General features: G+C 35.6%; 1 protein-coding gene across 1 annotated transcript in view; it reads right to left on the bottom strand.

Annotated features, from left to right (window-relative positions):
* KCNH7 (potassium voltage-gated channel subfamily H member 7) overlaps positions 1-12,952 on the bottom strand; it is a 400,753-nt gene that overhangs the window by 38,018 nt on the left and 349,783 nt on the right. The window lies entirely within an intron of this gene.

The following is a 12,952-nucleotide window of genomic DNA, read 5'->3' as shown; positions in this document are numbered from 1 at the left end:
ATACCGGTTGGAAAGAATGACCTCAAGTTGGAGGTACCATAGTATTCCTGGAGAAGCCTTTATTTGCACGGGAAGAAGATTCACAGATCTTGGCATAACGACTTGTCTAGATTAAGTTATTTTCCTGTGATATTAGCCCTTAACTGATTTTTAAGTCAGTTACATAGATCACTCAAATAAAACTCAATAGAAGTTAGTTTTCTGTAACTAAAGATCTTCCTAGCCCAGAACATTGGATGTCCTAAATAAGCCAGCAGCTTTGGAATCTGGGTTATGCCTAACTATAGGCAGTTTTTAGTCATTTTATTTTATTGATTTTTAGAGAGAGAGGAAGGGAGAGGGAGAGAGAGAGAGAAACATAGATGTGAGCGAAACATCAATTGGCTGCCTGCTGCATACAACTCAGGCATGTGCTCTGACCAAATCAAAGTGGCAATCTTTTGGTGCACAGGATGATGCCCAACCAACTGAGCCACACAGGTCAGGGCTAAGTAAAGATTCTTTAAAAATGAGAGTTAGAGGAGATGGAGCTGTAGTGAAATAGAGGTAGAAGAACACTGAAAAAGAGTTGGTAGAATAGGGAAGTTTTAAGTAGATATTTATCTAAGGTACCCGTTCCTTTGGTCCCAACTGTGTGGCCTTTTTTCCTTCCTACTCATGGCACTTTTTTTTTGGGGGGTGAGGTTTAGTTCCTCTGCTAAATTACCTGACTTGGAACTTCCTCAAATAGCACTCAAATATTGGAATTTTACGATGCCAAGCAGATATGGCTGCAAAAAACAGCTATGACAAGTACAAACCAGGACACAGGCTGGTTTAGTGACTGTTACAATCATTGCCACTGCTGTGTACACAACCTTCTTGTCTGTCATGTTCTGAAACTCTGAGGGTACAAAGCACCTTTTGTTGTGCATCTAGAGCCATTGTTTTATTGACTGAGTCTGAGTTCAAAGACCCTGGGGCGTTACCCAGAATCATTTTCATGGCCTACACTTAGAAATGTAGTCCTCATTCTTTTAGCAAATATTTATGATCTACTATATACCAGGCACTATGCTAGGCATGGGAGACAGTAATAAACAAAACGTGCTCTGAAAATATACCTACTCTCAAGCCTTTCTCTAAATGCCCAGATTACAAAAAAAAATTAATAGGTTTAACCAGAAGTTCCTACACTCATCTTTTCATGCCAAATTCAGATATTTGTAATGCATGCTTATAATCCTAATGGTTATTTAAATGAACCCTTGAGGTAACAGTTACATTTCCTCATATTGACTGTTATGTGGGCAGATTTTTAAAACTCCCTGAAGTTTCAGAAATTTTTTTCAAGGTTGGTAAAAATCCCACATCTTTATTATGCTGTAAGTCACTTGAATATTTTATAAATACAAGATTAATTTCTCTTTACTTAAATTTATGTAGATAAAACTCTTTGGAATGCTCAAATTATGTAAGATGAATGAGACATTTTTTTTCTTTTAAGTGAGTATGAAATGCTTTCTGTGATTGTTAAATCAACTCCATAGATTGGGACCCAAACTTTAAGAACATTCCAACAAGAATTACTCAACAATTATAAAGCAAGATAACATTGTTATATCAAAGTAAAACTCTTTGCAGAAATTACACAGAAAACCAAAATGGAAGTAATTAGCTATTCCATAGCAAGCAATAGCAAACTTGATCAAACATTAATTCAGAAGTATTTAACTTATGTTAATCTTCCCTCAAATGTACATATGCTGACATGCATCTAATGGGACAAGCATACAATATTGTTAATATTTGTAATTATGTAGTATGTGAATTCAAATTTTCTCTAAAATTTAGCATGAATATAAAATTTAGTAGTGAGTGAATGCTGAAGTTAATGTAAGCCTTCATCTTCTAATTTGATATATGTGTGCTCATCAAAATGACATTAGTCTTATTAACTTTTTAATAAGTAAATTCTTAAATTTAAATATATCCAGGGTGAGGCAAAAGTAGGTTTACAATTATGAGTATGCAAAACAGAGTTTTTGTTCTTGTATTATTATTTATTAATTATTATATTATTTTCTATGTGAATACCAGGAAACCTCTGTTCATGAACCCTGTATATTGACAATAAATTTTATTATTCCTGCCTCAAATTTAAAACATGGGAGTCAATATATGCTGTTTCTTCATCAGGTTTGCAAAGTCTCCCTATGGGGCTTATACTTTCTAAGACCTGTTGGAAGAGAGCCAACAATTGAGTTTTTACCAAGACTCTCTCTAGACTCCTTTCATAGTGTTTTAAACATTGTATTGCTTTCAAAAGAATAAAATATATATTCTGATAGATACCTAATAGATATCCCTTATCTACATAGTGCTGGAAAGATAATCTATAATCTATGTTGTAATGAATGGCTTTTGATTTGTTTTACATAGTGCAGCTGTACAGGGGAACATCCTAAAGGCAGGCTGAAAAGGCACATTGAGAAAGACAGTCTGAGTATGGCAAATGGTTTTTCTAAACAGCAAATTAATCATATAAACAACTTTGATAATCGTGATAACTAACATTAGAAAATTTTCTGGAAAAATTCTCTGGGTCATTAAATACACATAAATGTTGACAAATAAGGATTAATCAAAACACAAATTAATACTCCCTATGAAGCATTAAACTTCAAGCATGATTGTCAAATAGATTATGGAAGTAAAATGTTAACTCTTCAGTCTCTTAATATAAAATATAGAAGTCTGCAGCCTTAATGTTTTATGGTATTTTCTAATTCTTGTGGAATTATTCTCTGCCAAGTGGGCATTCAGCATTTAATAATCATAAGTACTTATAAAATACTAAACCATGCTTTCTATTGTTTCTAGAAGATAATGCCCTCCCTTAATGGAATCTATAATTTTGAGGTCATCCCAGGTCATATTAGTTCTATGGTGATGATTTACTATTAAGGAATAGAAAACACATGTCTTTCATATTTCCTTGGTGATTACATGTTTAATATTTATTTCATGTCTAAGCACTGATCATGCTAGGTGGATTCTTTTAGTAGTTTTAAAAAATATAAATATATAGAACCCTAGCCTAAGGCTCAAATTTTTTGCCATCTACTTTTTTATTTTATCTTCATGGGGCTGATGAAAAGAAAGAAGCATTGTTTTGTATGAGGCCTTCATATCTGGCCAGATTGTTGGTAAAGCAGACTATTGTGGAATCCATGACTAAGGATATTTAGCCTTGAGGAAATTCGTTTTCTGCATGTAAGTTTGCAACGTTTATTATATGGTTACATGAGTTAGGGGAAAAAACAGATAAGGAGAAGAAAAACTTGCCATATGTAAACATGGAGAATCACATGAATCCTGAACCAGTTTCGGTACAAGTAAAGGTTTCTAAACAATGAAAGAGTCCTCCCTCCTGCATCTTCCCCTTCCCTCTCCCACAGCTCCTGCCCCCATTTAACGGCATCACTGTGAGATGTTTCTTTGTTTTTAAAGGGACTTGTAAGCTTTAACCTGACCCAAATTAAGTGAGGGCCAAGGATGAGTGGGAACGTGAGTGATGGTGTGTAGGCAGAGAGGACTTACTGCTTTGACATACTCGTTCTGGTTACCCAGACTCTGGAGTCCTTCTGCTAATTCAGGGAAAGCCTGACTTAAGAAGGTGCATCACAATATCTGAAAAGTGGTCTCAGGAGAACCCTTGAAACCCACTAGGATTTCTAAAGGTAACAGGAGAGATCTGCATCCTGAGAGACAATTTCAGGACTTTCCCCTCAGCCCTCTAATTGCTTGAGAGAGCAAGCGAGGGAAAGCGTGAACAGATATATCTATAGTGGGGTCTATTGAGTGCTTTGCAGATGCTTCTTCTAAAATAGATGGATTGTGGATGACCTAAGCTTGCTCGCAAAGTAAGGAACAGGAAACAGGGAGGTGCTATTTGCAAAGTAATGAAAAAAAAGATTTAAATACCACCTTGTACTTGGTACACCATTTTAAACTTGAGTCTACTTTTATGTCTCAGAAACATTGCTCATATATAACATCCTTTGATTCATTTGTCAACTTTATGTAAAGAATAGAGAATGGCAAGTCGCCTATTTTGCATATGTGGAAGCTGAATATAAATGCATGGAAGATTTTTATTTCTGAAAGAACTAAGTCTCCTAACTTAGTCCAGGATTTCTTCCACTATTGTGCCTTAGCTGCCTCTCAGACTGGATTTCTAAAGTTGCTCCCAGTAGAATGAGATGCAAAATATTTCCCATTCATTTTATTTATTGGCTTTATTAATAAGTAACAAAGAATAGAAATGTAGCATACATGCCATTTTCATTTTGTACCAGTTAGAGTATTTGTTCCCCCAAAAGATTAGGCCTAGACAATAATGCAATTGTGTTCTAGAGAATGTTACGGCTGTATCAGCAATTATATAACATTTTGCAAAACAGCAGAAGTTCTCAAAATAGTTTTCTTCCTCCATCTATCAGATCTGCCTTCTGTAAAATGTATTGTTTCTCGTTACCCAGCACTCTGAGCGTTCCAGACACTGCTGTATCCCCTCACATTTCTACTTCTACCAATTGAGTTTTAAAGCAGCTGTGTATGTTTTGAAATCTATTTATGACAGCTGTACTGGTTAGTGGAATTATATAATTCAATTTTATAATGCACAAAGGAATAAAATATGGGTAAAGAAAGATAGCAGATCCCTCCAACCCCTGCCATGTAAATAAAGCTAAATACTTTGGAAACCTTTATAAAGGTCAGTCACTTTTAAAAATGCAACCACAGCTTGCTTTTGCATTAAGTGTGGGTGCCTAAACATTTATAAGAATAGAAATGTTATATAGCCCATTAACTCTGATTATAATCCAAAAATAAGAATCCATTATTTTAAAGTGACCAGAAAGTTAGAAGTATATGAAACCTAAGAATAGCATTCTATGATAGCCTTTGGATTAAATAAGAAATAATTTAAAAGCAATGAAAGGAGAACATTTTATGTCAAAACCCATGGACCCAGAGAAGAAAATGTATAGTTTTAATGTCTTCATTATTACAGAGAAAATCCAAAATAATAAAAGATCTTTATATAGATGTTAAGAATAATAGGACAGTCCAAAGAAATAAAAAAGGAGATTAATGAAGGCAAATGCTAAAAATGAAAAGAAGGAAATAAATTAACCCAAAAGAAAATTCCTTGAAAAAAAAATAATAAAACATAGAAATATTTCAAAGGCCTGTTAAAAGAAAGAAGAGAGAACAAAAATGTACAAGTTTAGGAATGAGAAAGCAGTACAGAAAAAATTGAGTTTCAAGAGAATTCTATATGCAATTTCATAAGAACTTTGAAAGCCTAGATGAAATGGATGAAGTCTTGGCAAAATATAAGTTGTCACTATTTATTAAGGAAGAAATAGGATATATAATTACCATACTAGAGTTGGAATGGTAATTAAAGGTCTAAATTAAAACCACCAGGGTGAAGGGAAACTAAGAATACAATCCCATTTACAACTGAATAAAAACACACACAGACAAAAAAAAACACACCTAGTAATAAATTTAACCAAGGAAGTAAAAGACCTATACTCAAAAAATTGTAAAACTCGGAAGAAAGAAATTGAAGAAGATACAAACAAATGGAAGTGTACACTGTGCCCATGGGTAGGAAGACTTAACATTGTGAAAACATCCAAAGCAATCTATAGATGCAATGCAATTCCTGTCAAAATACCAATGGCATATTTCACAAAACTAAATAAATATTCCAAAAAAATGTATATGGAACCACCAAAGACCCCGAATAACCACAGCAATCTTGAGAAAGAACAAAGTTGGAGGAAACATGCTATCTATAATAATAAAAGCGTAAGATGCTAATTAGAGCAGACATCCTTCTGGATGACCTTCCAGTGAAGCCGTGGCAGTGGGAGCCGAGGCAGAGGCAGCGGCGGCAGGGGCCAAGCCCCTTGCAAGAATTTTGTGCATCGGGCCTCTAGTCTATATATATAAAAGCCTAAGCGCCTGAACGATCCAACAACCAGAAAGACTGGAACAACAGTAACCACTGGTCGCTGACCACCAGGGGACAGATGCTCAACGCAGGAGATGCCCCCTGGTGGTCAGTGCGCTCCCACAGTAGGAGCGCTGCTCAGCTGACCAAGCCATCCGGGTGGTCCACCAGCCCAGTGGCAGCCACTCACTCTCTCAGTAGTCCTGCAGGTCCAATCTCTGAAGAATGAGCCAGGCACCAAAGGACCAGCACCACTGGCATGATCCTGAGAGTGCTGTCGGCCTCCTAAAAGTCAGCCTCGGGCACCAATCCACTTCCCCTCCCTAGACGCTCCACAAGGAAGAAACAATATAAAAGCAGCTGTCGGGTGGCTCCCGACAACCAGCGTGAATGTCAGCGGGACGGTTCCAGATCCCAGGCCAGCAAGGGTGTCCTACCACCCGCCCGTCCACCCAGAGGGCCAATCTCGTCCTCCCCCCCCCCCCACCTTGGGACCCCACCCATGCCCGAATTCATGCACTGGGCCACTAGTTTGATGTAAAATCACCAGTACCATATGGGTTTACAGATGTTTTCTAACATTTAAAGAGCATATAATGATAGGTCAATATCATTATAAAATAGATGCAACATTTTAAATAATTTACTTATCAATATAAACAAAGCTTCAAAAATATATGAAAAAATAATATTTATTGTAGAAAAGCAATGATATTTACAAGTATTAGTTTTAATAGTAAAGCTATTTGCTTTAAAATCAGCCAGTGTGGCTTAGTGGTTGAACATTGATCTAAGCACCAAGTGGTCACCAGTTCAATTCCTGGTCGGGGCATATGCCTGGGGTTTCAGGATTGATCCCCAGTAAGGGTGTGCAGGATTTCTATCTCTCTGTCCTTCTCCCATCCTCCCCCTCTCTAAAATAAATAAAAACATGTTTAAAAATCAGCTATTACCATTTAAAATTATTTAGGAGGATCTAGTGAACTAAAAGAGCCACCTGACCAATAGGAGCCAAAGATACAAATGAAAAGAAGTCCTTCAGGAATATCTGACATGAAAGTGGTAATGACTATATATTTTTTCCATCCACACTCATCCCCATGGATAGCAATGCAATGTCTAAACAAAGAAAAACAAATAAATATCTGTAATTTTCTTGAGTACTTCTGCCTAAGGCTACATGGTCAACAGGGTTAGATGAACCACTGTGCTTCTTTTCACCCTTAGAAAATGATTTTACAATCTGACATATTGGGAATTCCAAGGCCACTGGGAATGTCTCAGACAATTCTTTCATGAAAAAAAAATTAAACTTTTATTTTTGGAGAAATTGCAGATGGTTTGATTCCATAAGCTTTGATAAATATTGAATTCTTCTAATATAGAACTAAAGTAGACAAAGTAATATTTCCAAGGAATCATTTAAAACTGAACTCTGATGTCTCTCTCTACATTTTTATTATTGGCTAAACTGGTGTTGAATATTAAGTGTTTTTAAGCTGAATTGAGTGTGATTTCATCCTGTGTTCCTATCACTACAAAGACAGTGTTTGGAAACATGTCACACTCTTCAGCAAAAGGAATTGCACTCTAGAGTCCTGATCAGAGAGTACCATTATTTTAGAGAGTTATAAAACAATTTGAGGCATCATTTCCACCTTCCTACTACTGTAAGAGGGAGAAACTGAAGCACAGAAGTGTGTTCATTGCCTCAGCTTGGTGTTCCTGCAATGACTGTTTTCCCTGTTGAAAGCCCCAGCCATGCTGTCATTATGTCTCTTAGCTCAGGAACCTCTAAAGAAGCAGCATGGTGCCAGCTGTAATTAAGTCCTTCTTGGTAATGGTTAGAGACCAGGATGAAGTGACCATCATCATTTGGCTGAGCACATATCATATGTGAGCTGAAAATACCAGATGCCTGTCTTATGCTTGATATTGTTCATGTCAGGAGGCTCCAGATGGCAAGCATTGTTCTCTGTGGTATTTTTGAGACTTTAGGGCAAACAGCCTCTGTGAAAAATAGAAAGTGCATGAGCCTTGACCTTTTTAAGCACCTGCTGTTCAGGGGCTGGCTACAGTAGGCAAGTGTGTATGTTAATAGCAGATATCTTGCTGGTGCAAAATTTTACTACCTACCCAATTTCTGCAGAGCTAGACAATTCCTATAGACTCATCAACATGAAGATGAAAACATCTTTTAAAGGCATGTAGACAAATATTATTTTAATTCAACTCCTAAATGATAACTAGATGTGTATTTTTTTCAAAAAACTAAAACATGTCACCAGTCCTGAGGGTCTTTATCACTTAAATGCAGGTTTTTGCCAGTCTCCATGCCCCCTTTCTAAATGTGTGGGTTTACTTGTTGGACCATTTGGACCTCAGTGCAGGGAATAGGCATGTGTCTTTCAACTTGGGCAATATTTTCAATGCTTTGTTCAACTTGACTGCTAATTTTGAACCTATGCTTTTTTTGTTAGAATATTACTGGTTAAACAAAAAATATCAATTAAATTGTACAGGCTTACCTATGACAAATTTGTATTATGCTGTTGATGTCTTTAGAAGTGAGTGGTTTTATTTTCTGAAGAATTCTTGCAAAAGGGCTCCTTGCCCAGTCAGTGGTGGAGTAGTCAAATATGAGGGCACCATATTTTTTGTCATTTTATTTATAGCTCTATGACTAGTCAGTCAAAGCTTTTTCATTGACTCTATTTATCAACTTAAATATATAAAGAATCATTAGAAAAAGGTAACATGGAATTAAAAGCAATGTGATGAAAATAAGCCATGTTATTTTATAAATCTTGATTTATATTTTTGATGGGGTTTAATGTCACAAGGATTGTTTTTACTTGAGTTGTTGAATTGAACATAACTGAAAAAACCTGTCATTATATTTCACTGTGGTCTATTGAAACAGTCCATGAGTGAATGGGAAAGTCTGGCACAGATGAAGTCATTTAAATAAACACTGAGAAGTTTTTGAAATAGTAGGGTTAGAATGTGGATGCAAATATAAGGTGTTAGTAGCTAGTAGTTAGTATATAGTAGGTAGTAAGTAGTAGTGGTAGTAAGCAGTAATTAGTTAAAGTTAGTAGTTAGCAGAGGCTAATCTGACAGATAACAGGGGAGCTGGAAAGAGAAATAGAAGGGAATAAAATCAAATTTCATTAACATGATCCTAAGAAATTACATCAGTCTCAAGAAATGAGAATTTATATGAAGCAATGTGTAATTCTTCAATATATTCTTTTCCATTTTGATTGGCTTTGTTTGTTGGGCCCATGATAAGTATATCCTTTCTCACTTAGATTCTCCCTGTGGTTCTACCCATTTTTTAGTGTACTAGGTTGACCAAAATCCCTAAATATCCTTCTTTTTACAACTCTGCCCCTATCTTATACCACCTCCTTTCTGAGGAATTAGTTTGATCTTTGCCAGACCAAGAACACTGGGCCATGTAGTGTAAGGGACATGGAATTTTCTCCTTTACTTCTCAAAGCCAAGGCCTTCACCCTTTCTCTTTTCCTCCTGCCTGCCTTTCAGAAGACTTGCCTATCTGCCTTGCTGAAGAATTTATCCCTCTGCCCCGATTCTTATTCCAACTCCTTGTACATCTGTTGCTCAAAATTGTCTCCATTAACATCAAGGGCAAACAAAAACAAAGAGCAAAACCCAATTATATTATTATTTTTCATAAAATAAAGTTGTTTTATTCCCTTAATTCTACCTTGTACTCTCCCACATATGTGCATTTATTCCTGTCCTTGTCTTTACCTGAAATGATCCCCTTTGGTTCTCTGCCATCAACTATTCTACCACTCGTTTAGTCCATTTAGTCCAGTGGTGTTTGATTAATACGAAGCAGATGTTCCGTAAGGGAGAATAAGGTCCACCACAGGGGGTGAGAGAGGGGCAGCAGATCGGTTAGAATCTCCATCCTCAAGCTGAAAAATGTCCCATAATAACGGTTTTTGCATACTTAGCATATTTGAGTTCTGGTGCTTTAAAAATATTTGAAAATGACAAGTTTAATGAAATTTCAGAGAGATTAAGTGACTTGTCCAAGATTAGTGGCATATTGATGGGGCATTTTTAGGTAAAATAAAATTTGTCATTAAGTGCTCACAAAGTTTTTCTTTCATGTCAATGTAATTTTAAGTTATGGAGTAATTTCTGCCACAATTGATTATTTGTCTCCATCCAGAATGATGTATAGACCATGGTTTTTGGGTCCTTTCTTTAGGCATTCCAGTTCTTGTGTGTGATACAAGGAAACTTGATTCTACTCTGACATGGAAAGTGATTTTCAGCTCTTGGTAATGTTGTAACTAAAATCTATGTTGGATAATGTCAGAAAGTTTCATATTGAGTTAGAAGACAGCATTGATCTGGGGAAATTCCTTGAGATGCCTTTCATCCTATTCTGAGAAAGTATCTCCTTCTTAATTAGTCAAATTTCTGGGAGTAAAAGGGAAAGAGTTTTCCAGAATTGATCTAAAGACATTTTGAAGATAATTTTTACTATTCCTATGTCTGACATCAGATGCAAAAGAACACCTTCCTTTCACCAGTTTCACTATCCTGACCCTCTTCCTTTTGCTCTCTGAACCATTTGGTTCAACTGAAAGGAAGCCCGTAGTGCTCCTGAATGCTTTTGGTCCTGGAACATTCTGGCAATTGCTGTTTCACAAAATAAACAAAAGATGCAGGAAATAAGGAATGTGGCTGCACATTTTAGGTTAATTCTTTCCTACGTTTTGTGATCTATTAAGGAATCAAATGTTTTGGGTTATGAAAAAATAACTTTAGGTCAATTTATACAGTATGACCGGACAGACATCTTGTACCGCATTTGGCTGAAGAGCAAAAATGACCTGAAATGTTTCATGAGAAATTATATTTAAGGTTATACTTAAATGAAATAAGATGGAATGCTGGTGAAAGATACAACAGTTTGATGTACTTTTATGTATCACAATACATACATTTATATAACTTTAAATTATTATATTACACTTTAGTAAACAATTAACTGACAAGACACAGAGATTTTAACAGTGTTTTTGGAGGTAAAAAAAATCTACTTAGATTTTTTTCTACCTCTCAATAGTCTAAGAGTACAATTGTTTTTCTCTAATCAACTTGGTTTTGCATAGCCTGCTTAATTAGCAAGTATCTTCCATTTGCTGAGTTTTCAGTTATCTTGCACTCTGTTTTTTTACTCACTTTTCGGTCACAAGATGAGAAATGTAGACACTGTATACAACAAGAAGTTCATGCAAAGTCAAGCTCTCAAAACCACATGCAAGACTCAATAGCACATGGTTTAGAGCTCACACACTTCAGGATCATGTAATACAGGCATGCAGATGAGAGGGAAGAAAAATACCTACATTATGAAAATAGAGGATGATGAAAAAGAATGACATTTTCTTTATGACAATTATCTAATGCAAACCGTATACCCATAACCTTTACCGGAGTGGAGGAAGGGGCAGGTAAGTGACTTTTTGTGGGGGAGGGGAAAGTGTATATAAATATCATTGGAGGTCAAGTCATTGTTAAAATTAGGGATTTCTATTCTGCACTTGGCCTCTTCCAGGTTATCTTTCCCGATTGCTTGCTTTGTATATCCTCTGCTACATCATGCAAAAAAGATCAGAACTAACACTGGAAACCAATTAACAAGCTCTAAACCTGACAGATAGCAAGGGTGTTCTCCACAGTTTACACGAGAATTAAATTGGATATAAATACCTCCTGTTCTTACCGGTGGGTGTTGTGATTCCATGTATTAAGGTGTGAAGCAGACAGGAAAGAGATAAATCTTTCATAAGTACATTGTAAATAAGCAAGTGGTATATAAACCGTATTTATAGGTAATAGAGTCAAACAATGAAAGGTAAATAGATGTCACAAAATAGACTTTATCACAAAATATGGCCACAAAACTAGAGTTATATGGAGAGGGGAGGTACAATAAATAGGTGTTTTATTACTGTTATTGAAATAATCTGGCGTATAAAACAACAAAATTGAGTGGCACATGTGTTGATAAAAAATTCTTGGCACTGCTTCAGCCAACCCAGCATTAGAGAAACCCCAATAGTTTCTGAATGATGATATCTTTGTTAAATAATAATATATAAAAGTGATCAATTTGTAGGTGTTTAATTGTGAGACTAAAGTGTTAACCTGGTAAGATCAATTTATCAAATAAATTTTCACAAAGAACATTGGGATACTTGGAAATGACTCATGAAGTTTGGTTATGATTTTGTGTAAAATGTGCTAACTGATTGGCTCTTCAAATTAAATTTTTTTATTATGGCATGTCCTCACTTCTCAGTCAAATAAATCTCACATACTATGATAAGTTCATCTGTATGTAAATATGTCTTTCAAATTGGGCAATATTTGCTATAATTTCTATATCTGGACTTCTAATTTTGAATCTTTGCTTTTTTTTGTTAGAATATTTACTAGTCAATTAAAAGATGTCAATCTAAATTGCATAGGTTCACTTATGCAAAAATTGTATTATACTGTTGATGTCATTATATGCAAGGGGTTTTATTTTCTGAATATTTTTAAAAACAGGTCCTTGTCCAGTGGAGGAGTAGCTATATGAAATGCACCGTATTTTTAATCTTTTAAAAAATAGGTCTATGGTATGCTATAAAATTTGGACCTGTTATATAGTTAATTTTGGGCAATCAGTTTCTATAAGCCAAACAGCTAGGTCAAAGAAATGTACCCAATTTTCCTAATATTAAAAAGAGCTTGATGGACCACAGTTATGTTGATTTGGGGGCATTGTCAGAGGAATAAATGGTTATGAAAAGTGATTGCTAATGTTGAATTAGCTTAAAAGTAATGAAGAAATCTGTACTTCCCCTTTAAAAGGAAATATACATTAAACCAGATATAGTA

This window comes from Myotis lucifugus, unplaced genomic scaffold (genome assembly GCF_000147115.1).
Source record: "Myotis lucifugus unplaced genomic scaffold, Myoluc2.0 scaffold_5, whole genome shotgun sequence".
NCBI classification, from domain to species: Eukaryota; Metazoa; Chordata; class Mammalia; order Chiroptera; family Vespertilionidae; genus Myotis; species Myotis lucifugus.
The sequence above is the reverse complement of the archived record's forward strand: the minus strand, read 5'-3'. Positions and strand labels throughout refer to the sequence as shown.